This window comes from Pinus tabuliformis, chromosome 4_2 (assembly GCF_031772625.1).
Source record: "Pinus tabuliformis cultivar Carrire ecotype Pingquan chromosome 4_2, CPIR1, whole genome shotgun sequence".
Classification (NCBI taxonomy): domain Eukaryota; kingdom Viridiplantae; phylum Streptophyta; class Pinopsida; order Pinales; family Pinaceae; genus Pinus; species Pinus tabuliformis.
The window spans coordinates 281,273,386-281,300,925 of record NC_142304.1 but is presented as its reverse complement, the minus strand read 5'-3'; positions in this window follow the sequence as shown (position 1 = coordinate 281,300,925).

The following is a 27,540-nucleotide window of genomic DNA, read 5'->3' as shown; positions in this document are numbered from 1 at the left end:
TTTCCGTGTCTGTATAAATTGAAGAGGTCAGTGATCCATGTGGACAATCATCTCCTTCCCCAAAATATAATGTTTCCATTATTGGGAGCCATGCATGATAGAATACATTTGTTTATCACAGGTGGGGTACCTTTGAATAGTATCAAAGAGCATCTCATTGTGATAGGCCATTGGATGCCCTTGATGAGTGAGTACTGCACCAATAACATAATCAAAGGCATCTGTCTCAATCTCAAATTTATGTTGCGGGTCTGGAAAGGTGAGGACTAGTGCAAAGAAATGGTTATGTTTTAGTTCAATGAATGCAATCTAATGTGACTTGGGAAAAAAAATGCTTTCTTTTTATCCGCCCTTGGTAACTTGACTTAATGTCCAAGTGATATGAGAGAACCCCAACACGAATCTTTGATAGAAATTAGCAAGGCTGAAGAAGCTATGAAGCTCTATTAGAGTTGTCATGACCGACCAATCCCGAATGGCTTGGACCTTATCTAGATCCACATGCATGCATTGCAGATCAATTACGTAGCATAGATATTGGACCTGGTCCATGCCAAAGGCTCATTTCTCTAGGTTGGCATAGAGCTTGTGCTATTGTAGTGTTTGGAGGACCCGTCGAATATGTTGCAAGTGCTTTGCCCAACTCTTGCTGAAGATGAGGATGTCATCTAGATATACAACCATGAACAAGTTGGTGAAAGGACGCAATATGTCAACCATTAGCCTCATAAAATTTGCGGGGGTGTTTGTAAACCTAAAGGGCATGACTAACCACTCAAAGATACCCTCCTTGGACTTGAAGGCAATCTTCGATACATCTGTGGGTTCTATTGGAACTTGGTGATAACTGAACTTCAAATCAATATTGCTGAAGTAATTAGCCCCCTTGAGTTGGTTGAAAAGGTCATCAATATTTTTGATCTAGTATTTTTTCCTGTCTATGATTTTTTTCAGTGCTAAATAATCAAATAGAGTCTCTAGGTCCCATTTTTCTTTTGTACGAGTTTTGGCTCACACAAGGTGAGGAACTTGGTCGAATGTGCCCTTTTTGTAGCAAGTCTTAGATCCACTGCTTGATTTCTTAGTTTTCCAAAAGAGAGCAACCATAGATTGGCCCATTAGGTAGAGGTACTCACAGAGTTATATCGATTGAATGATTGGCCTGATAGTGCAAAGGTACCCTTGTGGGCAAGGACAAGATAACCATGTACTCTTAAACAACCTTATCCAATTGATTCTGTTGCGCAGAGGGGCATTTATGGGGGCCATGGATATGGCCACGATCTTTCCCTGACTTTGAGAGGGAATTAGGAAGAAAATAAATTTCCCGGTATGGAAGATGGTCTTACTACATTTCTTAGTAGAGATCAAAGAAATGATGGTAGGCAGGGCTACCTTTGGTATCTTGTATAGTTTTTTTCCCAAAGTAATTATAACAATATAAGGTATAGACTCATACACAACATGGAACTTCCACAAGTATGGTTGGCCTAATAAAACATCACAAACTTATAGGGGAGAAACATCACATAGTACCTCATCCACGAAAGGCTTGATGATGTAGGGCAGATGACACTTCTGACTAATGCGAAGATCTCTTCCTTGGTGGAGCCAGTCGATGGTGTATGGTTGCGGGTTTGGTGTTTTCGAAAGGCCTAAATGCTTAATTAACTTTGCTAAGATGAGGTTCTTTTGACTCCCACTATCGACAATGAATTGCAACGGAGCACCCTTCACCCACATTTGTGAGTGAAGAGCCGCTCACCCTCCTACAGATCTTTGGGCTCACCTTTCACAACCTTGGTGGTGGAAATGGTGGCATTGGATTCTGCATTAATGATATATTTCCCCTTGTCAGGTTCTAGCTTGGAGACAAAACATGCATATGAATCTAAATCTTTAAGATCGAACACTAGTGACTGCTTTGCGATACATTCATTTATGTTATGAGTGGGGTTCTTGTGGAAATCACACCACTTTACTATGTCTTTGTTCATCTTTCCATTACTATTCTTTGCTTGTGGATTTGAAAGGTTGTCCTGGGTAATTCCACCTTAGATCTATCCTTTGTTTTTTGGTTTGGAGGTTTCATTTCCCTACTTCAGATTCATAGATCCAAAGTATCACTTCTTCTATTTAAATTTCTACTCGATCTTGACAACATATTGGTATGCTGGACCAAGCGAGGAGATGTATGAGAAATCCATTTCTTCTTGGGTGTATTTCTGCATACAACCATGTTAATTGAGCACCATATGTCGCTCAAAGTCCTTGATACCTAGCTTCATGCGTAGGGTATGAAAGATATTCATGAACTCTGAGACTTCTTGGTCCCTTTCTTGCCCTAGTGTGGTCCATTTTATGTACTTGCCTTCATAGCTCCCAATAGGGTACTACTGTTCCTTAACAACATCTTGGAAGGAGGAACAAGAGGGTGCAGCTAAAAATAGTGAGGATTTCCCCACGACCCTTTACTCACAGTAAATTTCCCACTAGTCCTTGACATAGGGGTGGCCTTAAGGAGTGCAAAATTATTTTTTCTCTATCGAAAACATTATGGACCAAAAAATACCCTTCTAGAAGAGTTAGCCATTTATCTAGAGAATTTGCATCAATCTGGCCTTCAAATATAGAAATGTAAAAATTAACTTGTACGTTAAAGGGGGCGGCGCCTTCGAAGTGACTATTGGATGAGGACGCGTCACCCATTGGTATCTACTAAAGGATCTGGGAAAAATTATCCATCATCTCATTCCTTTGTCACTTGAGGGATTCTTCAATCAATTTTCTTTTCTTCCACCATGGGAGGCCATTGGGGTTGTCAAAAGCGATATTGAAATGACTCAAGTAGCTTGAGTCCGAAATCCTTATACCCTGACCTCGTTGGGGACATGCACAAAAAAACAAAGAAAGAGCAGATCAATCTGATACTGTTGATCCATATTTACGCATGAACAAAATGAAATACAAATTTAAATAAAAGCACAACGATATATCGAAACAAAACTTAGATCAATAAATAAAAAATGTTGAAATTTTTTTACATGCTGAATGAAAGCAAACTAGCTCGAGAGATTATAGCTTATCTCTGAGAAGAGATGTGACGACTACATGCTTATGAACTGTGTTACAATAAGACTCTGAGGCCATTTTATCATGAAGAAATGAAAAAATATAAACTTCCAAAAACCTAAACCTAGGAGATGAAGTGCCAAAAGCTTATGGGCCCTAATGGGGTTAGTTGGAACATCAAATTTGCGGGGTCGTAACTTTGTCATATGATCTCTGTTTGGCACGCATGATAACCCGTCAGAAAGGTCTAGTCAAGGAATTTTTTTTTTGACTACAAATATATCCCTTGACTAACATTTTCCTGTTTCCCCACAAAACACTTTTTAGGGCGTCAAAATGGCTCCAAAAGGTCAAGACATGAAAACTTCTGAAATAGGAAATTGTGCTGAAAAATAGGAAACTAATAGGAAACAATGCTGGGGGTCCAAGTAGAATAGGTGGGTGGCCACAAATATCCACCTGGATAATTACAGGAGGGGGCTTGGTATTATAGTTGTTCATTCATGTCTTGTTTTGAATCTTGATGAAAATTATTGAATATTGAACTACAAATACTAGCATTCTTCTACCATGAGATTCATTTTCCTCTCTTCATGTTTATTGCATGAGATTTAATGTTTATTATAATTTCCATTCTCTTAGGTTGTTTTAGAGGAAGCAATTTATTTATGGAGTTACTGAAGACAAGATGATTTTTTCTTTCGACAACATATGAATTAGAATCTTCAAAATGTGGTATTCAATTCAGTTTTCCCATGCACAATTATTTCTTTGATACTAAAGACATGTCTTTTGTGGTATTTTGAATAGTTTTAATGTAATAAAATTCCCTTGAATGTACTAATTGTGATATGCCAAATATTTGACATGTACTGAGGTTATGAATGATGATGTGTATGATTTACAGTAAAATAAAAACACAAGTCTTATGAACCTTAAGACTATGTGATAGGGTTTGTGTAGTGTCCCATATTTATACTTTACCAACTGTTGACGGTGTTGGACCCACCAACATGTTAAGGGTATCTTCCCGGTAAGAAGTCCCAATTAGACCTCAGACCATTTGGTGTAGGAGTTCCAATAGTGGGTCGTAAGGTAATGCCTTGACCGCGATGTCGCACATAGGCAAGTAAGATAACTCTGTCAGTAGCAAGGGTGTGACTGATTCAGTGAGTCAAGGAACGAGTATGAGAGGTTCCAACACTTCAAAGGGAGAGGAAGATGAAGGTGAGTTCTAGGTTGAAAGGGATCAGTCCCAACTCGGCTAAGAACACACAACACAAAGGACATGCACAACTTCCGGTAGAGCAGTTGACATGGATGCGGAAGTCACAACATATAAGGTAAGATTACACGAAAAACACTCACAGATCAGTTCGAGATGAGTGTGACGGTTGATATAACCAGGCTCATGAGAAATGTCTGTCTGATGTCTAGTAGAGCAGTCAACATGGACAGTGACAATATTAATAACATATGTAACACATTAACAACAAGATTCATATAATTGCATACAAATCAGTTCATACACAAGTACGTAAGTTAAACAACATATACCATTAAGGCAACCGAAACAGTCCAACTACAATAACAACATATGCATGAAAATGTGTTGGCTCTTATTATAAAAGAAGTGTAAGTATCAATCATACAATACACCAAGTAAACTTGCTAGCCCCGTCAGTGGAACGTTACAGCCACATCCGCTTGCTCCTCCAAGAGATGTAATAGCTCCGTGCAGTGGAGAAGCCAAGGCGCATTACAATAATGTCCAAGCCTTCTTCAAGATAGTCTTAGTGGAATATTGCTAACCAAAAACCTATACAATGAGTTATGAGGGACTATTCATAGCAAAGGGTGGGGTGACCCTTGACATTCCCCTTTGTGACAGTTCAACTACCCTCATGACTCTTCACCTACTCTATGACTGTTACTGTTAGGATCCCATATTGTTTATTTTTGACCTTATATTTTGTCATTATATTACCCTCTTCAACCCTTAGTTGAAAACCTTTGCTAGTGTTTTGACTTAATCATTCCAAAAGGTATATAGTAACTCTCCTCATTGCTATATGTTTAATTATTCAACATGTAATCATGCTATCTTTATAATTGATCCTTGAAGTTGACTAAGTTGCTGAACAATTGTTGAAACTGCCTAACTGGCAGGACCACATTTTGCAGTTGCTGAAACAGCGCAAACCGTGAAGCTGAAACAGCAAGAACAGCATGAACCTCGAAATTGAAACAGCAAGAACAACATGTGAACTTCGAGGAGCTAGTTGAGATTTGCGTAACAAATCTACATCAGCAAAGGAGTCCGACTGATTACTATATTGGTCGTAATGATCATGATCCACATGACTGTAACAACATTCTGTTAACGAGAACTGATTTTCCTATTTTTGGTATAAAGGGTTGAACCAGAATGTATAATGAAAATCTTTTGTAATAGATGTCTCCTCTATAAAGAGGAGACATCTACATTAGAGAGGGGGACATATAGAGAGAGGATGAACAAGCTGTAACACAGAAACTGTAGTGAAGGGATGAGACTGAATCTTTCTTGTAATATGGTATATTGACAGAGGAATAAAGTTTTGTTCTGAGTATTTTATCTTAGTTTCTGTGTCCTGGGGAATCTTGTGAGAAGGACAGGGCCCACCTTCATCACAAGATTCACCCATCTTCTTTCTGTTGTGTGTCATGTGTGTGATTTCTATTTATATCTTATTCACGAGTAGTGCTTCTAATGATATTTTACTTTTGTTGAAACTCTGTTTTCCTTTTAACTGATTGATGCTGTATATGAGTGCCTCATCGGTGATTAGGATTTACAGAGTGTATTGGTGAATTGGATAACAGAGGCAGGTGCTGAAAGTCCTTACTCTGAGGATAGGGTCCTGATCCTTTGTTACAGGACAACCATCACTCCCTTTTGCAGATTTGTTTTCTTTAATTTCCATTCCTGCAATAGGATGTAACTGCTGTAACACAAAGTAGGGGTTTAATAGATAGTGAACTGTTTATACTACAACTTTTAATACTATTAAGATTGAGTACATACAGTACGTGGTCACCTTTGGAATAATCAGACTTTCCCGGGTTGATAATTTATGTGGCACTCGACTGTTTATCAATAAACAATTAAAGTGACCAACATTTTGGCGCCGTTGCCGGGGAAGGCGACTGAAGATTTTAAAAGTATTAATGATTTTCTTTCAGAGATGCAAGATGCATGAGAGGACGCAAGAAGGCTAACCATTTAGGCGGCAAGGGCAAAGGAGGAGGAAGAAAAACTTTTATTGACGATATTATTTCAAAAGCTGAGACATCCCAGAGGTTAAGCTCTCGAAGGCCACAAACCCAACACTCTTCCCAGACAGACTATCAGACAGAGGAAGTAGTGGGACCAGAGAGGGTTATAGAACCATCAGAATATACTAAGGAACCGGTGGAAGAAGACGAACGACCAGTAGAAGAGCCAATAGAGGAAATTAAAGTGGAGGAACTAGTGCAGGACATTGAAATTCCAACAGAAAACTCCGAAGACCGGGCAAGCGCATCAGGAAAACAACCAATGGAGGATAACAATGAAGGAATTTTCGGTGGAGGTCGCAGAGTAGAAGGAAGGGGAGAGAATTCTCTCTCCACCCTGGAATTCCCTATTGGAGATCTCCACAGAGGAGCAACTCCTATGAAGAATATCCCACTTTCAACATTACCCAATTTCCATGGGTTATCCACAGAAGATCCTGATGAATTTCTTTTTGAATTTGATATATTGTGTAGAAGCTATGACTATGTTAATGCTGCTCAGAAATTGAAGTTGTTTCCAGCTACATTAAAGGGGAACACATTAAGATGGTTCATGAGCTTGGGAGCTCATGTGATTACGACATGGGACCTGATGAAGGAGAAATTTCTGGCCAAATACCAAGATTATTGTCGAACAAGAGAAAGGAAGGAGGAGTTATTCAAGATGACTCAGAAGGAGGATGAAAGTCTGGAGGACTTCGTGGAAAGGCTACAGTATAACTTGCAGCGATCTGATCATCCTGATATGAGTAAGGATATTCTCAAGTCAATATTGCTAAAAGGGGTACGAGATGATTGTTTAGATATGTTGAATATGATTGGAAAATGAGACATATCTAAGGAATCATATGATGAGATTGTCAATCTCTGTAAAAGATGTTCGAGAGGAGTAGCAAGCAGACCAAAAAGAAAAGATAGTACATACTCAAGGGTTTAGAAATCAGCAAGTGGAGGAGCAACACGGGCCGAAATAGGTAACTTACTTGAAGAATTTAAAACTGAAATGTTAAGCTCTTTTGCTTCAAAAATTGATACCTTGCAGGTTAAAAAGAAGCAGGAAGAAGCAGAAGCTGCTATGGCTATTTTCTGCTCTAAATGCAGAGAAAAACACCCACTAAGGGAATGCCCCCTGGACAAGGTACCAATTTGCACTATCTGTGAAAAGGACCATGAGACTCAACAATGCCCTTCTTTGCTAGGAATAAAAGCAGCACTGCAGCCAACTGAAGAAGAAGTTGAAGCAGTGTACCTGCTCACACAGAGGAGGCAATGGCAACCATGAGGACAAGGTACAAATTCTAACATGTCATTTAATCGCTGGAATAATCATCCTCCTTTTCAAGCAAATTACCCACCCTTCAATCAAATGGAGTACCCACACTGTAATCAAATGAATTTCCCACCCATGTAGCAACCGAATCCTCCTTTTGTTGATCCTACAATATGGAATCCTTGGGCTCTACAACAAACCTATTTTAATCAATGGAACCCAAATTGGACAGCTCCACAGATCCCATTTCCAAACCAATTACCTCAGTATCAGCAATCTCTCTCCTTACCATCAAATGCTCCACCAAATAATCAGACAATGAGACCCCAACTGCCTGTACAACCTAACCCCAACCCAAATAATAATAAAGCTCTGCAGGTAATTGATATTCAAAACCAACTTGTTTCCCCTATGCAATGTAATGACATTCATTTACGCTCTGGAAGAATAGTTGAACCCATTATTGATGACATTACTTCTTTCGATTCTGATAAAGAAGAAACCGGAAAAGAAAAGTCATCTAATAACAATGTTGAAATAGTTGGATCATCCTCTGATAACAATGCTGAAACAGTTGAAACATCCTCTAATAAGACTGCTAAAGCAGCAGAGCCACCATTCCTTGAACGTTTGGCTCTTACCAAAACACTTGAGCCACCTGCTTTTAATCTTTTAGGAGAGCTGCAGAATTTATATGTTAAAATTCCACTCTTACAAGAACTGAGAGATGTACCAATTTATGCTAGAACTGTTAGAGATATTTGTACAAACCTGGAAGAAAAGCTAAGGACCCCCTCACAGTTCATGTGATGGGTGATCTAGCTGCTCTAATGTCAGAAAAAAACCCTCCTGTGAAATATGGTGACCCTGGTCATCCTACGGTCACAGTACAGGTTGGAAAAACTTTTGTTTCTAGAGTTCTAGTAGATCTGGGTGCTGCAATAAACATCATGACACTTGAAACTGCACAGTTACTATAGTTAAAGGATGTAATTAGGGAAACCCAACCATTCTAGAGCTAGGTGACCGCTCCACAATCAAACCTGAAGGAGTCATTGAAGACCTGATAATTTCAGTCGAATCTTGGAACTACCCAGCTGATTTTGTGGTATTACAGACCAAAACAAAGTTGGGGGGTCATCCATTGATTTTAGGAAGACCTTGGCTGGCTACAACAGATGCCTTCATCAGCTGTAGGTCAAGTTCAATGACAATTTCTAATGGATGTGAAACCAAACAGCTTACTCTTTACCCTCATGCTACACCTATGATTAATAATAACTCTGTGTGGTTGGATTATGAGGACGATGAGACCCAACCCATCTTGACTGTCGGACAAGCCCTAACTTTTAAAGATTCAACCGAAGATGAATTAATGAGTAGCTTTATTTCTGAACCTTCTTCGGTTAACTCCGAAATACATGATCACTTGACTACAATCTTGGAATCTGAATCACAGCAAAATCTTAGAACTGAAGATTTATCTCAGACATCAGCTGACACCTCCTCCAAAAGTATAACAGTCGAAATCGAGCCTGGCAAAGCATTAAATATAAACCCTAACCTAACAGATGCTGAAACACAACATTTAATGAAGTTACTCCGTGAGAATAAAGAAGCATTTGCATGGGATTACATAGATATGAAGGGAATCTCTTCTGAATTATGTACTCATCGTATTTATATTAAAGAAGGATCCCACCCAGTCTGTCAACCCCAACGACGAATGAATCCCAATTTAAGGGAAGTTGTGAAGGAAGAACTTCAAAAACTGTTGAATGCAGGGTTTATATATCCTATATCTGATAGTGAATGGGTTTCACCATTAGTAATAGTACCTAAGAAAAATGGGAAATGGAGAGTGTGTGTAGATTAAAGAGCTCTAAATAAGGCCACTCAGAAAGATCATTTCCCCTTACCATTTATTGATCAGGTACTAGACAATTTGGCAGGTAAGAGATTCTTTTCCTTTTTGGATGGAATTAGTGGATATAATCAGATCAAGATTGCACCCCAAGATCAGGACAAGACCACTTTTACTAGTCCATGGGGGACTTTTGCCTATAGAGTTCTTCCATTTGGACTATGTAATACCCCAGAAACATTTCAAAGAGCAGTGATAGGAATTTTTTCTGATGTGCTTAATGATTCCTTAGATATATTTATGGATGACTTTACTCCTTATGTTGTGACTTTTGAAGATGCATTACAGAACCTTGAAAAAGTACTTAAACGATGTATAGAAGCACATCTTGCCTTAAGTACTGAAAAATGCCATATGATGATGAATCAAGGTATTGTATTGGGACACTTCATCTCATTCCTAGGAATTCAAGTTGATCCAGCTAAAGTACAAGTAATTCAGACTCTTCCTATCCCTAAAACACAAACTGATGTAAGAAGTTTTTTAGGACATGCTGGATATTATAGAAGATTTATCAAGGATTTTTCTAAAATAGCTTCTCCTTTGTTTGTTTTACTTATGAAAAATGCTGAATTTAAGTGGATTGATGGTTGTCAAAAAGCATTTAATGAACTTAAACATCAATTGTCTACATCTCCCATTTTAAGAGGACCTGACTGGGCACTCCCCTTTCATATATCCTCTGAAGCTTCAGATACTGCAATTGGAGCTGTCTTGGGTCAAGAAGAAAACAATCTTCCCTATGCTATCTATTTTATTAGTAAAAATATGACCCCTGCTGAACTTAATTATACAGTCACCGAGAAAGAATTCTTAGCAGTCATTTATTCTATTAATAAGTTTCGACATTATATTACTGGTTATACTACTTTTGTGCATACTGATCACTCGGCGATTAAATATTTAACGAACAAATCAGTTACAAATGCTCGAGTTAACAGATGGTTATTATTATTACAAGAATTTGATATCACAATTGTAGATCAACCAGGTAAAGAAAATGTAGTTGCTGATTTTCTTTCTCGGTTAAAAACTGATGAAAATATTCCAGTAGATGATTCTTTTCCTGACGAATATTTATTTGCAGTATCTGCTCACTCACCTTGGTATGCAGACATTTCCAATTACTTAGTTGCAGGGAAACTACCATCACACCTATCGTACAGAGAGAAAAGAAAGATCGTTCAGCAAAGTGCTAGGTACAGCTGGATAAGTGGGTGTCTTTTTCACACAAGACTCGATCAAGAAATTCGAAGATGCATAAGAGAAGATGAAGTTTATGATATATTGAAGGCTTGCCATGATGGCCCTTGTGGAGGGCATTTTGCAGACAAAAGAACAACACATAAAGTTCTTAGAATGGGTTACTATTGGCCCTCACTTTTCAAGGACGCAAAGAAATATGTTAGGGCCTACGATAGTTGTCAGAGAATGGGCTAGCCTAATCACAGGGATGAAATGCCACTCAACCCCCAGGTAATACTTGAACCTTTTGAAAGATGGGCACTAGATTTTATAGGTCCCATTAATCCTCCATCCAATCAAAGAGTTTATATACTGGCTTGCACAGATTATATGACTAAGTGGGTAGAAGCTAAGGCACTCATCAAAGCTAATGAAGAATCAGTGTTAACTTTTCTATTTGAAGAAATCTTTTTTAGGTTTGGTTTGCCTAGAGAGCTAGTTACAGATGGAGGACCCCCTTTTAATTCTCATGGCTTCAAAGATACACTCCAGAAATATCACATTAAGCATAAAATGGCTACACCTTATCACCCCCAGGCAAATGGGCAAGTGGAAAGTACAAATAAAGTCATAGAAGCCATTTTAACAAAAACAGTCAAGGAGAATAGAAGGGATTGGTTTCAAAGGTTGCCTGAAGCATTATGGGCTTACATAACTACTTGGAGGAACACTACAGGTTTTTCACTTTATGAATTAGTTTATGGTAAAAGTGCTATTTTTCATGTGGAATTTGAAATCAAAACCTTAAGGACTGCTTTAGTTGTTAACCTTGACTTGACTGATGCACAGACAGCTAGGTTGCAACAGCTTCAGGAATTGGATGAAAAGAGGTTGGATGCCATCCATCAAACAACCATGATACAACAGCAAAGAACCAGGTGGCATGAAAAACTATTAAGCACAAGCAGTTCCAAAAAGGTAATTGGGCCCTACTGTATGACTCTCGTTTTGAAAATTTCAAGGTAAATTAAGAACAAGGTGGCTAGGACCTTATGAAGTAGATACTGTTTTTCCAAATGGAACAGCCAGACTCCTAACGATTGATGATTCTAGAAAACCATTATTAGTAAATGGGTATCGACTTCGTTTGTATCAACAACCTATTTCTAAAGAGGATTTCAAAGCTACTTGCATGGCAGACATACACTATGCCTTTTTGGGGGAACCGACTATCCCTCAATGCACTTAATTTTCTGTTTATGTATTTATTTTTAGATTAGATTTCTTAACTAATAATCCCTGTCAAGGGTTGCCATGTTACAATTAATTATTTTGCAGATCTTAGCTTTGGAGGGTGGCTGAAAAGAAAAATTCCAATATAGGAAGAACTAATCTGCAGATTGGAAAGCATTGCCATGTCATTCCAGATCATAATTCATTCCCTCTTCCATTTCCCGTTGCTGAAACACCATTTCCCGTTGCTGAAACACCATTTTCCGTTGCTGAAACACCAAATCCCACTGCTTAAACACCAACCTTTTCCATTTTCCTAAAAAAACCAATGTCCCCATTTTTGCTCCCAAGAATGAACTATTACTTCGATAGAAACATATCATTCTTTATTCAAAGGAATCAACCATTTATCCTGTTAATAATGTCCCTTCACTACTACCTCTTGTGAATAATAAAAACCTCGTGTATAAAAACCCTCATACCTTACAAACCCTTTCTATAATGATCATTGACCTATTAAGGATGAGATAACACTTTTCGGCGCAACAACCAAAGGTAAATGTAAAGGTATGCGTGTTTAAGTGTGAATATTAAATTGTAGTTAATGAGGAGATAATTGACATGACCGCCAAAAGCGTCGTACCACCAACCATATCATTCAGCCGCAGTTAGGGGGGATTACCGAAATATTGTAATCATTATATGACATGTCAATCACCGCCATCTCTATTCCTCGCGGTAGTGTCTAATCCACCTCGTTTATACCTTATCACGTCATAATTTCATTTGTAACGTTCTGCTCTGTTTCGACCTTGGCAACTCGGCTCTGCACTTTGTATTTTGCCTAAAACAATAACTATGGGAGGAGATGCTGTTAGACATGAACCGGGCTCAACGACATTACTGGAACTCTACCAGGAGGCATACCAAATCTTTCTACAAGCAGGATGGGTGGACTACTTCAGAAGACTTCCGGATTTTGATTCACAACAGGTTCTGAAATTTGCATGCAATTTGAGGGAAGGGTACTCTACTGTCCGAGGGGTGCGAATTCCAGCAATAGAAGAAGACATAGCCCAAGTTTTGGGGCTTCCAACCAATGGCATTCGTTGGTTCAGCAGGAAACATCTCATTCTCAATGCACAGCAAGATTTCCTGTTACCTGGGGAGCAGGTGGAAAACAAAGGCAGGGGTGTTGCACTTCGATCACTACCACCACCATGGCCAAAGGTTGTAGAATTTGTTAAGCATTACTTCACATGCGAGGGCTGTTATCAGGTAGTCTACCAACACAACTTTGTTTTATTAAATCATTTGCGGCATGGTCATCTAATAAATATGCCCTATTATCTTCTTGGTTGTCTAAAAAATATGGCACACTATACCGTGAACGCAAGGCACCAACTCCTCTGCCTCACGCACCATCGTTTGGTCCAACTCCTAATAAATAGAGGCTTTGCCCTGCACAATCCACTTCCCCTCAATAACCCTCCTTAGCAAGCTGAGGAAAATCCTCAGCAAAATAAAGAAAATTCCCAGAAATCCAAGGAAAATTCCCAGCAAGCTGCTGAAACTCAGCAACCAGCAGCAGAAACACCCCAATTGAGCACTGAAAATCTGCAGCAGTCCTCACCCCCTGATAAAGCCGAACCATCCACCCCCATAGTCCATATCCCTACCGATGATTCGGATGATGATACCCTCATCACTTTCCTTAAGAGGAAAAAGCAACAGAAAGCTGCAACCCCACTAAAAATAAGAACCAGGGCCTCAGTTAAAGAAGCCACTATTTCTGATAATTCCCCTACCCTGAGGAAAAGTGCTCGCAAGAGAAAAACTACTGTCTCTCTTGATTCCATACCTCGGCAATGAACAAGGTCGTCTGCAACAACTGAGGCCATTATCCCAAACGTCCCTCCTATCATTCTAAATCCCCGTATCCCGCATAGCCCTGAACCTTCACCTTCTTCAGCCTCAGGTGCCGAAATACAGAGCGTTCATGATTTTGTGACATCATTTTTTTCAACAGAGGTAGCTGCTCCACAAGAACCAGCTGCCGATACATCTAAAGTAGACACCCAAGACGGTATAGGGCATGTGCCTGTTACACAGGAACCAGCCACTGACCCAACAGGTGCCACACAAGAACCACCTGTTGGCGAACAAAAAGAAGATGACCTACATATGGCTGTTACACAGGAACCAGCCACTGACCCAACAGGTGCCACACAAGAACCACCTGTTGGGGAAAAAAAAGAAGATGCCCTAGACGTGACTGATACACAAGAACCAACCACTGACCCAACAGGTGATACACAAGAACCACCTATTGGAAATCAAAAAGAAGATGCCCTAGGTAAGGCTGATACACAAACTGACCCAACAGGTGATACACAAGAACCACCTGTTGTGGACGCAAATGATGAAGTTAGTGCTGAACAACAATTCTCTTCTCCATTGGAATCTGCAACTACAGAAACCCCGTTACTTTAGTCTCCCTGCAGGAAGAAAATGAGTTCTTAAAATCAGAAATTAAGGCTTATCTGCAAGAGTTAACAATGGCTAGGGAAGCCTATAAAAAAGAACTCAATCTGTACATGTTAGCTCAGGTAGCATCTCAAGCTGAAAAGAGTGCAGAGAAGGATCAATACAGTGAATACATGTGCAGTGAATGTGGGGATATCTATACTCAAGCAGGATATAAGATAATTGCAGTCCCGTTGATTGGAGCCAGTCCTGTTATAATAAAAAAGGAACACCCTGCTGCTACATAAGAACCAACAGGGTCTTCAAGAATTTTAGAGGAAGAAACATAACCACCCCGGCCTACCCAAGTTGTTGATGAACAGAAACCAGAACCAAAATCTTTTACAACTGTGCATACACAAACTGAACCTCCCTGTGTCAGCAATGCTCACGCACAGACTTCCAGTTTTCAAGAACTAAGTAACACATGGAAGACAGAATATGAGCTCTCCCAAGGAAAGGCATTTAAGCAACAGAAGTCATTATGTCTCAACTATGTATACAGAAATTGGGAAGTACTTGAACAGTCTCGTGCACAACATAAAGAGAATAAGCAATTAAAAGCCAGACTGTCCCTCACCTTTGATTTGGTCCGGCGGTTACTTGCTACAAGGAAGCCTTCTTTTAACTATTCTGTATTTTTGAGAGAACGTTTAGCCTTCCTCCAATTAAAAGCAATCAAGGGTGGAAGACCCCACCAGGTCTCTACACCACAACAATTTATTGAGACTTTTGCAGAAGCACCAAACAGTGACCAGAACTTGCTGTGTGAACTCTATCTTCACAATGAGGCTATGCCTGAAGATAGAAAGATTAATTTACTTCCTATTTGTGGTGATATCCAAATAAGAGCCTTTATTTCATTCTTAGCCAATCAGCTTACTTGGCAGAATGCTTTTATGTCTGTAGCACACAATGAGGAGAACTGTTTTCTTTGGATTCGTTCGGAACCGCAGAATGCAGCCGTCTTCATTATAGAACATCAACGAATTCTACGAGAACCAGGGATGACCGATCATATTAGGAATATGCAAGCAGCAGTCTTGGAAGACTGCCAACATTATGTGAAAACTAGAGGAGCTCTGGCTATAAAAGCAAATAATTTATTCTGGGAACACTATACCAAAGAAAGATGGGAATATCATCCCTACAATCCCCTCAATCTTCAGGTGGCAATATCACGCATACCTGATTATGTAAAATGCATTAGACAGTGTGCTAAACAATGTATTGGTTACCATTTTCATTTCCCTCTCTTATGGCTTCTGGAGAACAATACAAGGCTCAATTTAAATTGACTAAAAAGGAAGAGTTGGCAGCATGGAAGAAACTTCAGAGTGTCCACGGGTTTAGAGACATGGTTGACAGCACCTTCTACAGTTACTGCATAAGCAATTTACACTGTTCATCCCAGTATTCTGACTCAGATTCAGACTAGACGTTGCATGCGGACATGCAACATTTTCAGTTGGGGGGATGTTAGGATCCCATATTGTCTATTTTTGACCATATATTTTGTCATTATATTACCCTCTTCAACCCTTAGTTGAAAGCCTTTGCTAGTGTTTTGACTTAATCATTCCAAAAGGTATATAGTAACTCTCCTCATTGCTATATGTTTAATTATTCAACACGTAATCATGCTATCTTTATAATTGATCCTTGAAGTTGACTAAGTTGCTGAACAATTGTTGAAACTGCCTAATTGGCAGGACCACATTTTGCAGTTGCTGAAACAACGGAAACAGCGCAAACCGTGAAGCTGAAACAGCAAGAACAACATGAACCTCGAAGCTGAAACAGCAAGAACAACATATGAACTTCGAGGAGACAGTTGAGATTTGCGTAACAAATCTGCATCAGCAAAGGAGTCTGACCGATTACTATATTGGTCGTAATGATCATGATCCACATGACTGTAACAAAATTCTGTTAACGAGAACTGATTTTCCTATTTTTGGTATAAAGGGTTGAACCCGAATGTATAATGAAAATCTTTTGTAATAGATGTCTCCTCTATAAAGAGGAGACATCTACATTAGAGAGGGGCGGACATATAGAGAGAGGATGAACAAGCTGTAACACAGAAACTATAGTGAAGGGATGAGACTGAATCTTTCTTGTAATATGGTATATTGACAGAGGAATAAAGTTCTGTTCTGAGTATTTTATCTTAGTTTTTGTGTCCTGGTGAATCTTGTGAGAAGGACAAGGCCCACCTTCATCACAAGATTCACCCATATTCTTTCTGTTGTGTGTCGTGTGTGCGATTTCTGTTTATATCTTATTCACGAGTACTGCTTCTAATGATATTTTACTTTTGTTGAAACTCTGTTTTCCTTTTAACTGATTGATGCTGTATATGAATGCCTCACCGGTGATTAGGATTTACAAAGTGTATTGGTGAATTGGATAACGGAGGCAGGTGCTGAAAGTCCTTACTCTGAGGATAGGGTCCTGATCCTTTGTTACAGGACAACCATCACTCCCTTTTGCAGATTTGTTTTCTTTAATTTCCATTCCTGCAATAGGCTGTAACTGCTGTAACACAGAGTAGGGGTTTAATAGATAGTGAACTATTTATACTACAACTTTTACTATTAAGATTGAGTACATACAGTACGTGGTCACCTTTGGAATAATCAGACTTTCCTGGGTTGATAATTTATGTGGCACTCGACTGTTTATCAATAAACAATTAAAGTGACCAACAGTTACATCCAACTGTTGACACTCGACTTACAATTGACATGACTCAACATTACAATGCACATGTACTCATGTGAGACAACATGGCTTGAGCAAGCCTTGCAAGACACCACTGACACTTGGTTCGCTGTGGTGAGACCAACTCTTTGACATGCTTGTGATGGTGAAGCTGGTGAGCTGATGCCAAGCTTGGTCATCCGTGATGGCGTGCATGCACCTCATGGTGACATCTTGTTGAAGTGAACTCTTGCCTCCGATGCAACTGGTGCATTGGTTCGGCCCCTTCATCCAACTCGTCCACTAACACACACATGGTCTTCTTGGGTAAGATTGAACTGGCAACAAACTGATGCATAGTGTTTGTGCTAATCTTCAAGTGTGTGTTAGTGGTCATGCACATCAACTTGCTGAAGTGCATGTTCAACCCTAGTTGGACTTGCTTCTTGTCTTCTCCTCGGTGAGTGTGTTGAATGGGTTGGATTGCATGTGTGTGCTCAACGACATGCATGCTGCTGGATCCTTTACATTTGATCAACAACATTTCTCACCATGTTTTCTCTGTTTCAGCTATTGGGATGGATCCTTAACTTGTACTGGCGCAATTTCATTCGTGAGTGCATGTTGCACCCACTGCTGTTCCTGTTCCTATTGCAACTCATTGGATTATCTATGAAGCTTCACGTTCTTCCTGAGTTGATGCTTCAACACATGCAACTCCTTCTTTGTTCCATCTTCTACCTTTGAGCAATCTTCATGTCATGCCATCACTTGATAGCCTGATTCTCCAAAGTTGCTTTCATTATCAGTGGATCTGCTTGATCTTGCAAATTTTCTCGGACTCTATGTTGTCAACAACCTTCCTCTTGCATTTTTTGCATTCGCTTCATTTCTGCGTTCCCTGCATTCGGTATGCTGCCTTTAACTGCTGTTCATGATGCTGCTCGCTGTGAGGCTGCTGCTTGATGTCCTTGTCCACGAATAACTTGACGTCTTCATGAGTAGGTAAGCCCATGGACACTTGATCGATTGCATCCCCAAGCGTACTATGAATAGTGTCTTCACCTCTGATCTCTTGGAAACCATTGTACCTGTAATGCTGAGAGGCAGATGAACACCTGTGATACCTGGAGACATGGAAACACTCATAGCAAGCAATCTGTTAGTCGAAAACCAAAATGAACATGAGAATTGACTTGCAACATACCTGGGTGAATGATCATGAAGGTTGTGCAATTTCGACCGAGAGGTCGAGAGACTGACTACCAAGACTACACAAGGCACAGCCTAGGCTACTGGGAGATTGACTGATTGTTGGAACTGCAAAATGCGCAAGCGATTCCAGCTGTGAAAGACTGCTGGCCCAAGGACATATTTGCACAAATATTTGGGCCAAGCAGCCACTTACCTCCAGAAATGCACAATTTAGTCTAGGAGGCCAGTGCTGGGCCAGAATGCACAAATCTGGAGAGGAAGGTGAGCCTTCCTTCTTTAGATTGCACAATGTAGCCTTGGTGAAGGCAAAAACTGGGCCAAGGTTGGGCCGACTCGCCGACGGGAAACTGAAAGCAAGTAAGTCGATGAAATGCATGGTGACACTAAGTGATAGTAGAAGTGATAAACAATGCATGCAAAACATGAATGGAGGATTAAGAAAACATATCAACATGCAAGTGGGTGAGGCCATTCGCCGGTTGGGCAAACGTCCGTGCAAAACAGTTTCATGCATGCGACAACAGTGAGATAGCAACGAAAACTGAAACAGAGCTAAGGCAAGCTAGTATACATGTAAACGACAACAAGCGTTCAAAGAAATCAAGAAAATAGTACTCATACAAGCGAAAACCCAAAAAGAGGTAGAAATGCAGCATGAGGCATAGGAAGCGAGCTTACCCCAAAACAGCTGAGCTGAATGTGCCGACTACTCCTAGATGTGATGTGGGATGTCAGAGCTACAAGGTTGATGTGAGGAATGAGCTCTGCAGCGTCCGGTTGATGAGTTTTGATAACATTGAAATTTCAATGGGAAGCTGCTCAGCCTGTAGCTGGACCAAGTCTGGGTAAGCAACTTGTGAAGGGAAAAGATAAAATTGTGATCGACACGCTATCTTTGAGCAAGAAAGACACTGAAGCTTGAGGACTTGACGAAGAAAGGCAAGCTGCTGTGAAGATTGGTAGGGAGGCTCCAAAACAGGCTAAGGAAAAATTTTTGAGGGTGGTTGTAGCCGATAAAACACTTTGCGACACACTAGTAGACCTCCAGCTCTCTGAATTGACCATGTTCCTGAAAAGCAAGTCTAACACCTCCAGAAGTATTATTCAGCTCTCATCTCATCTTGGCTTCACACTAGCTTGATTATAAGATGTAGCATCTGCCAGACCCTTCGTCGATTGGCACGCATTCCAAGCCAAGGCAACATAGTTGTTTCTATTGGGGTTGAGAGGTATATAAGTGCACAAGTATTATAGTCGTCAGAGTCTAAGTTTCAGCTCTGGTGTTTCTCCACTGCCAACAGGCCTGGACAGTACGCTGGTGAAGTGAGCTTGGTCAGTACCCTGATGGAGTTACTCACATCACCTCCTTGCCTAGGAAGCCTTTCTCTTCTTTCGCCTTATTCATTTTTCATTTTCTTTTGACTTTTCAATTTTTTTATTTTCACTGTGCATAAAACTTATTCATTTCAGAGGTGAAAGAGAGATCCCGACTTATTGAGAGCAGAAGAGGTTGTTTCAGTAGAGAAGTAGTTTATTGTATCTTTGACGTGCTTGTTAAGGTTTTTCCCCTCACCTTACTCTACTTAACTGAGATGATAAGTGTTAACCCAAAAACAACAGACTAGAGCAAGTGACACTAGTTAGCATGCAAGCGTTGTGTTTTCACCAAGGTTCACTTCGAACAGTTCGTATTTTCCTTCGACGTATCATGGAATAAAAGTAACAAGCTCATCATACAAAGGCAAGATGATAGATAACGAAGTAGTCATAGTTGTACAAGCCCTCTTGTACTTTACCTAGCTCGTTTCATGAATCACACATGGTTTCATGCAAACTAACCTACGAACGAAACAAGTGAACGAACTAGCAATCAAAAAAGCAAAGCAAGAGCAGACGCAAAAATGAAAGCGAAATAAGTAAACAAAAAAGCAAGCAAACAAACAAGAAAACAAATCATGTAAGAAAACAAGCAAACAACTAAAAGCAAACACTACTCCTACTCCTACACTAACGGTGCATGGGCTTGATCACATGAAGTGATACTTCCAATGGAGCCATCGGTGTATTGGTAGACCCATGTTGGTGAAGGCATGGTTTGCGAGTAACCCAGTCATGTGGACCAGAAAAAAAGAAAGATATAACAATGAAGACTACCACACTTCGTGTTTCAAAGTGCCCATGGGACATAAGTGAGTCCATGTGCATGACAGGAAATCTGTGGACTTATCATGGTGCTGTGTGATGCTACGTGCAACTTTGAAGCAAAAGCACACTCTTGACTATGACATGCAAGAAAATTAAAGAAACAAAGATAACTTGCGTCGTGCACGAGTGCTTGCAATATAATACCTCTCCAATGCATGAGCAATGGGATCGTGCAATTCGAGTGGAGGAAGTGTGATCTGAGTGTTAGATTAATATTGAGTGCACACAGATGAGTGATGAGGAGCCTTGAGTGTTTGAAGAATTCCTTGATTGGAAGCGAAACCAACCTTAGGACAGCGAGGGCCTGACATAACCATCAGCTCAGGCTGAAGTGCCTTGACGGTCTGTGGGGTTTCGACTTCATTGACAGATGGATCTTCATAGACCAGTGGCTTAGATAGATTAACAATGAGTGAATCAACATCGTGATTGGATGATGAAGTGAAGAAATCATGACAACCAAGATCAGAAAATTCAGGATGTTGGTTAGCATCCTCATGATTTGATAAATCACATAGAGGGGTAGATGAGAAGGAAGGATGTTCACCCTCTGCGTTTCCGGAAAGAGCAGATGAAAGATCAAGTGGATTTTCAATGAATGATTGGTCCTCTCCATTGTTGGATGATGGGATAACATACGGTGTGTCCTACGAAAGATCAACAATGGGTGCATCCGTGGATGAAGACACACATGAAAAATCATGGATGGAAGGTTCACCAACAATGTTAGGAAAGAATGGAGGGGGCTCGGATGGAAGGGAGTCATCCTTCGCCGAGTGTTGATGCTCAAGCTCCCACTCATACTCTTCATGAATGACAGTGCATGTTGGTTGTGAAATACCAACTTCGTCAGTGGGTTGTTCCTCATTCACAACAAGTGAAGAGTCTGGAATGGACGAACATAAGACAACATCATCCAGAGGAACACTTGGGTACGAAGACGGAGGTCGAAAAAAAGAATTCATATGAGAACTCGAAGGAATCACAACCAAATCTGCGTGAAAATCACGTGGAGTGATTTTGGGAGGGTGTGATGGTTGAACAGGTGTGTGAACATGATCCTCAAAATCACAGGGCGATGGTGGAACTGTTGAATGAGAGGGAGGCAGACAGTCCATTGAGATAGCGCCTGCTCCCACATGAGATTGTGCAGTTCCATCAATGAAGAAGGTTGAGTGAGGCTTGATCCCAAGCTTTCTCTTGTGATGAGAAAATTTCTTAAGGCAATACTCGAACCGGTCCCAAAGATAAGAAAACTTCATTTGGCACCTCGGAGCTTGAAACTACAAGTTACGAAAGCGCTGCCAAGAATCAATAATGGATTCATTCAAAGCCCTCAGTTGCAGTAAAAATTTCCAGTTAAGATGGTTTGGATCAAAATGATAGAACATGTCTTCAATAAGATCACATAAGTGCTCACATGAGTGCACGGTGTTAGCTAGTAGTCTGAGCACCCAACGAAATGGAGATTTGCAAACTGTGTATGCAAGCAAAAAACCAGCATGTTCGTCAGTAAACTCATCTTCCTCATAAATCATGGAAAGAAAGTTATGTAAGTGCTCAGGCCAAGCCACTTCACCTTCACCATCATATGTGTGAGTGGACAAGAGATTGAAAAGATTCCCCGAGATGGAGACATCTTCATGATTCGAAAAATACCTCAGGGGAAGAAGAATGCAAGACTCCATGAAAGATATGCAAAGGTTCAAAACTGGATGAGAGGACACTTCTTGTCATCAAGCCCTCCTTCTAGCACCATAAATGTTGATGGTGCTTGACTTGTCAACATGTCAAGGGGATCTCCCCAGTAAGAAGTCCCAATTAGACCTTAGACCATTTGGTGTAGGAGTCCTAGTAATGGGTCGTAAGGTAATGCCTTGACTGTGATGTTGCACAGAGGCAAGTAAGATAACTCTGTTAGTAGAAAGGGTGTGACTGATGCAGTGAGATAAGGAATGAGTATGAGAGGTTCCAAAACTTCAAAGGGAGAGGAAGGTGAATGCGAATTCTAGGTTGAAAGGGATCAATCCCAACTCGCCCAGGAACACACAACACAAAGGACATGCACAACTTCCGGCAGAGCAGTCAACATGGATGCGGCAGTCACAACATATAAGGTAAGATAACACGAACGACCCTCATGGATCAATCCAAGATGAGTGTGACAGTTGATGTAACCAGGTTCATGAGAAAGGTCTGTCTGATGTCTGGTAGAGCAGTCGACATGGGCAGTGACATCATTAATAACATATGCAACACATTAACAACAAGATTCATATAATTGCTTACAAATCAGTTCATATACAAGTACGTAAGTTAAAAAACATATATCATTAAGGCAACTGGAACAATCCAACTACAATAACAACATATGCATGAAAATGTGCTGGCTATTATTATAAAAGAAGTGTAAGTCTCAATCATACAATGCACCATGTAAACCTGCTAGCCCCATCAGTGGAATGTTACAGCCACATCCACTTGCTCCTCCAATGAGATGTACTAGCTCTGTGCAGTGGAGAAGCCAAGGCACGTTACAATACTGTCCAAGCCTTCTTCAAGATAGTCTTAGTAGAAGCTTGGTTGACTAAAATCCTATACAATGAGTTATGAGGGACTATTCATAGCAAAGGGTGGGGTGACCCTTGACATTCCCCTTTGTGACAGTTCAACTACCCTCATGACTCTTCACCTACTCTATGATTTTTACATCCAACTGTTGACACTCGACTTACACTTGACATGACTCAACATTACAATGCACATGTACTCATGTGAGACAACATGGCTTGAGAAAGCCTTACAATACATCACTGACACTCGGTCTACTGTGGTGAGACCAACTCTTTGACATGCTTGTGATGGTGAAGCTGGTGAGCTAATGCTAAGCTTGGTCATCCGTGATGGTGTGCATGCACCTCATGGTGACATATTTTTGAAGTGAACTCTTGCCTCTATTGCAACCGGTGCATTGGTTCGACCCCTTCATCCAACTCGTCTGCTAACACACGCATGGTCTTCTTGGGTACGGTTGAACCGGAAATACACTGATGCATAGTGTCCGTGCTAATCTTCAAGTGTGTGTTAGTGGTCATGCACATCAACTTGCCGAAGTGCATGTTCAGCCCCAGTTGGACTTGCTTCTTATCTTCACCTTGGTGAGTGCGTTGAATGGGTTGGATTGCATGTGTGCGCTCAACGACATGCATGCTGCTGGATCCTTTGCATGCGATCAAAAACATTTCTCACCATGTTTTCTCTGTTTCAGCTATTGGGATGGATCCTTAACTTGTACTGGCGCAGTTTCATCCGTGAGTGCATGCTGTGCCCACTGTTGTTCCTGTTCCTATTGAAACTCATTGGACTGTCTGTGTAGCCTCATGTTCTTCCTGAGTTCCTGCTTCAACACATGCAACTCCTTCTTTGTTCCATCTTCTGCCATCGATCGATCTTCATGTCGCGCCATCACTTGATAGCCTAAGTCTCCAAAGTTACTTTCATTATTGATCCAGGCCTGGGTGTGATGAAGGACCCTTCTAAGACCTTTTACTTTCATGATGTGTTAAATTGCATTTTTAAAAGAACATGAATGAATACATCTGAATGCTGTAAAGAAGAGGAACATGACAATCATCAACACATGAAAACATAAGTCGTTGATAATGGAGTTCGTACATGAGGGACTACGTCTTCGGGCCCCTGTGTCAAGATGGTGTAGGCCGCTGCATTAAGTGCTGTCAATAGTGATGATGTACATAGAGGTGATGTCGCTATCATTCACGGATAATTCCCTCACATAGAAGTGGCTCCAAGAGATGTTCCACTACAGAAACTCTCAGTCAAAAGGACTCCTATCAGTATGACATAAACTCATGCATGATGAGCATCCTGCCAACATGGCATAACAGGGATTTCAATGCAAACATGCATGATGACAACATGAGTATCCCATCAACATACAACAAAGGGACCTCAAAACATAACATGACAAATCATGACAACAAGTACATCACATAGACGATTCTGTGTCACATCAAGCAAGAATCATGAAAAAAAGTAATAAACAAGATCCCTCATCAACATCAAACAGGATTTGTGTAGTACAATGCATAGCAAGAGAAGTACATGAACACACTGCATATACCTCACAACCAAGGACCATCTGAAGAAGCAGATGTCAAACTGCTAAAGTTGTTCGTGCCATCGATCTCACGACATCAATCGCATGGAAATGGCTACTCGCACATGAACGCTGACACTTGCATTCCACTTAGAAAAGTGGCTGAATAATAGAATGAGCAAATGAAAAATCTGAACGCACCATCATATTTGTGACGTCAAATAGAGAAAAATTGACTGTCCAATTTTTGAATTCTGAGAAATTGAGAATCTGGGGCTCAAGGAATATTTTAGATTCCCCCTAGATTCCTCAAAGATTTTGTTCCATGGGTGGATTGGAAATCTGCAACTCCAAAGGTGAATCTGACCTTGCCATTGTGATCCCTGTGGAAAACTATGAAAAATGACTATAAACTTGATTGTATTCCGACATGGAGAAAAATTACCTCCTCTGGAAAATTTCAAGGATCATGGTTCTGCTCCCTGTTTCTACAGCGATCATGGTTCCACCTGCATACTGAAAAATGGACGAAAAATATAGAACTATGATGGAGAAACAGATAACACCATTGCATTCGTGGCATCAAGAAGTGCTGAAACCATATAAAATTTGTCAAAATTTGACAAAGTGAAAATTTGACCCTTCTGCAAAATTCTGCCTTGAATTGCATGCACTGCCTTTTTCCCCTCGACGCAGTTGGTTGTGATCCATTTTAATAAGGAGGAGGTCGGGCGGTCAAACCCTGCCTCCTCCATTTTTGTGCATAAATTTTGTTTTTTAAACAAATTCAGGGTTGGCTGGGCCCGCCTTGGGCAACCCGCCCACATACCTTCCTCTTGCCGGCACACTATACTGCGTGGTTGGTGCTTGTGGTTGGGTCCGCGCCCCAAGGGCCGGCCCACATCCATGTAATGGTGCCCTTCTTTGTTTGGTTGGTTTCATGGTGTGGGGTGGTGGGGTCATGGCCGCCCACCCCTGGTTTGTTTACACAATCCCGTGGGAGGGGCCGAGGGTCATGGCCCACCCCTCCACCAAACTTAAATATGTGCAGTTATGAAGGTTGGGGGGGTGGTGGGGTTGGTGGCCCCCACCCTCTTTTTTTTTATATTTTTTTTGTTTTAATAACATGAATATGCATTTCTTTGAAATTCCGTTTTTTAGTGGTAGGAGTCTTTTTAACTAGGCCACAATTTCACCCTGAATCTGGTCAAAGTTGGCCGTATCCGGTGGTCGGGTTCTATCAAAATTGTGGCCTCCTTAAGCCTACCCCATCAGCAAAAAGTCAACCCAACTTTGACTGCTTCTAACTTCCTCATCCGGACTCGAATTGACGAACTGTTCACACTGCCGTGATTAAGACGATGAGATCTACGCTCTGGTCCTGGTTCGAGCATAATCCAAGCACTTCGATTTTTGAGATTTCCTGAGTCCTCTTTGTCCTGTGTGTCTCTGTGAAGCTACCTGAATCAATTATCAGTGGATTTTCTTGATCTTGCAACTTTTCTCTGCCTCTATGTTGTCAACAACCTTCCTCTTGCATTTGTTGTGTTCGCTTCATTTGCTGCATTCGGTATGCTGCCTTCAACTACTGTTCATGATGCTGCTCACTGTGAGGCTGCTACTTGATGTCCTTGTCCACGAACAACTTGATATATTCGTGAGTAGGTAAGCCCATGGATACTTGATCGATTGCATCCCCAAGCGTGCTCTGAATGGTGTCTTCGTCTCTGCTCTGTTGGAAACCATTGTACCTGTACTGCTAAGAGGAAGATGAACACTTGTGATACCTGTAGACATGGAAAGACTCATAGCAAGCAATCTGTTAGTCAAAAACCAAAATGAACATGAGAACTGACTTGCAACATGCATGGGTGAATGATCATGAAGGTTGTGCAATTTCGGTCGGGAGGTCATGAGACTGCCTGCCAAGACTACACAAGGCACAGTCCAGGCTGCTGGGAGACTGACCGACTACTGGAACTGCAAAATGTGCAATCCAGTTGGGCAGTTTCCTGCTAGGATTGCGCAATGCATGATTCCATCTCGGAAAGACTGTTGGCCCAGGGACAGATTTACACAAAGTTTTGGGCCAAGCAGTCACTGACCTCTAGAAATGTGAAATTCAGTCCAGGAGGCCAAAGCTGTGTCAGAATGCACAAATCTAGAGAGGAAGGTGATCCTTCCTTCTCCAGATTGCGCAATGCAGCCTTGGTGAAGGCAAATACTGTGCCAAGGTTGGCTCGACTCGCCGAGAGGCAACTAAAAGTAAGTAAGTCGATGAAATGCACGATGACATTAAGTGATAGTAGGAGTGATAAACAATGCATGCAAAACATGAATGGAGGATTGAGCAAAGAGATCAACATGCATGTGGGTGAGGCCGTTCGCTGGTTAGGTGAACTTTTGTGCAAAACAGTTTCATGCATGCGACAAAAGTGAGATAACAATGAAAATTGAAACAAAGCTAGGACAAGCTAGTATACATGTAAACGAAAGCAAGTGTTAAAAGAAATCAAGCAAACAATACTCATACAAGTGAAAACCCAAAAAGCGACAGAAATGTAGCTCAAGGCATGCAAAGCGAGCTTACCACAAAACATCTACGTTGAATGTGCCGACTGCTCCTAAATGTGTTGTGGGATGTCAGAGATACAAGATTGATGTGAGGAATGAGCTCTGGAGCATCTGGTTGATGAGTTTTTATAACATTGAGGTTGTGACGCACATGCCACAAATCTAGGGGAAGCGACACTTGGAGGGAGGTTT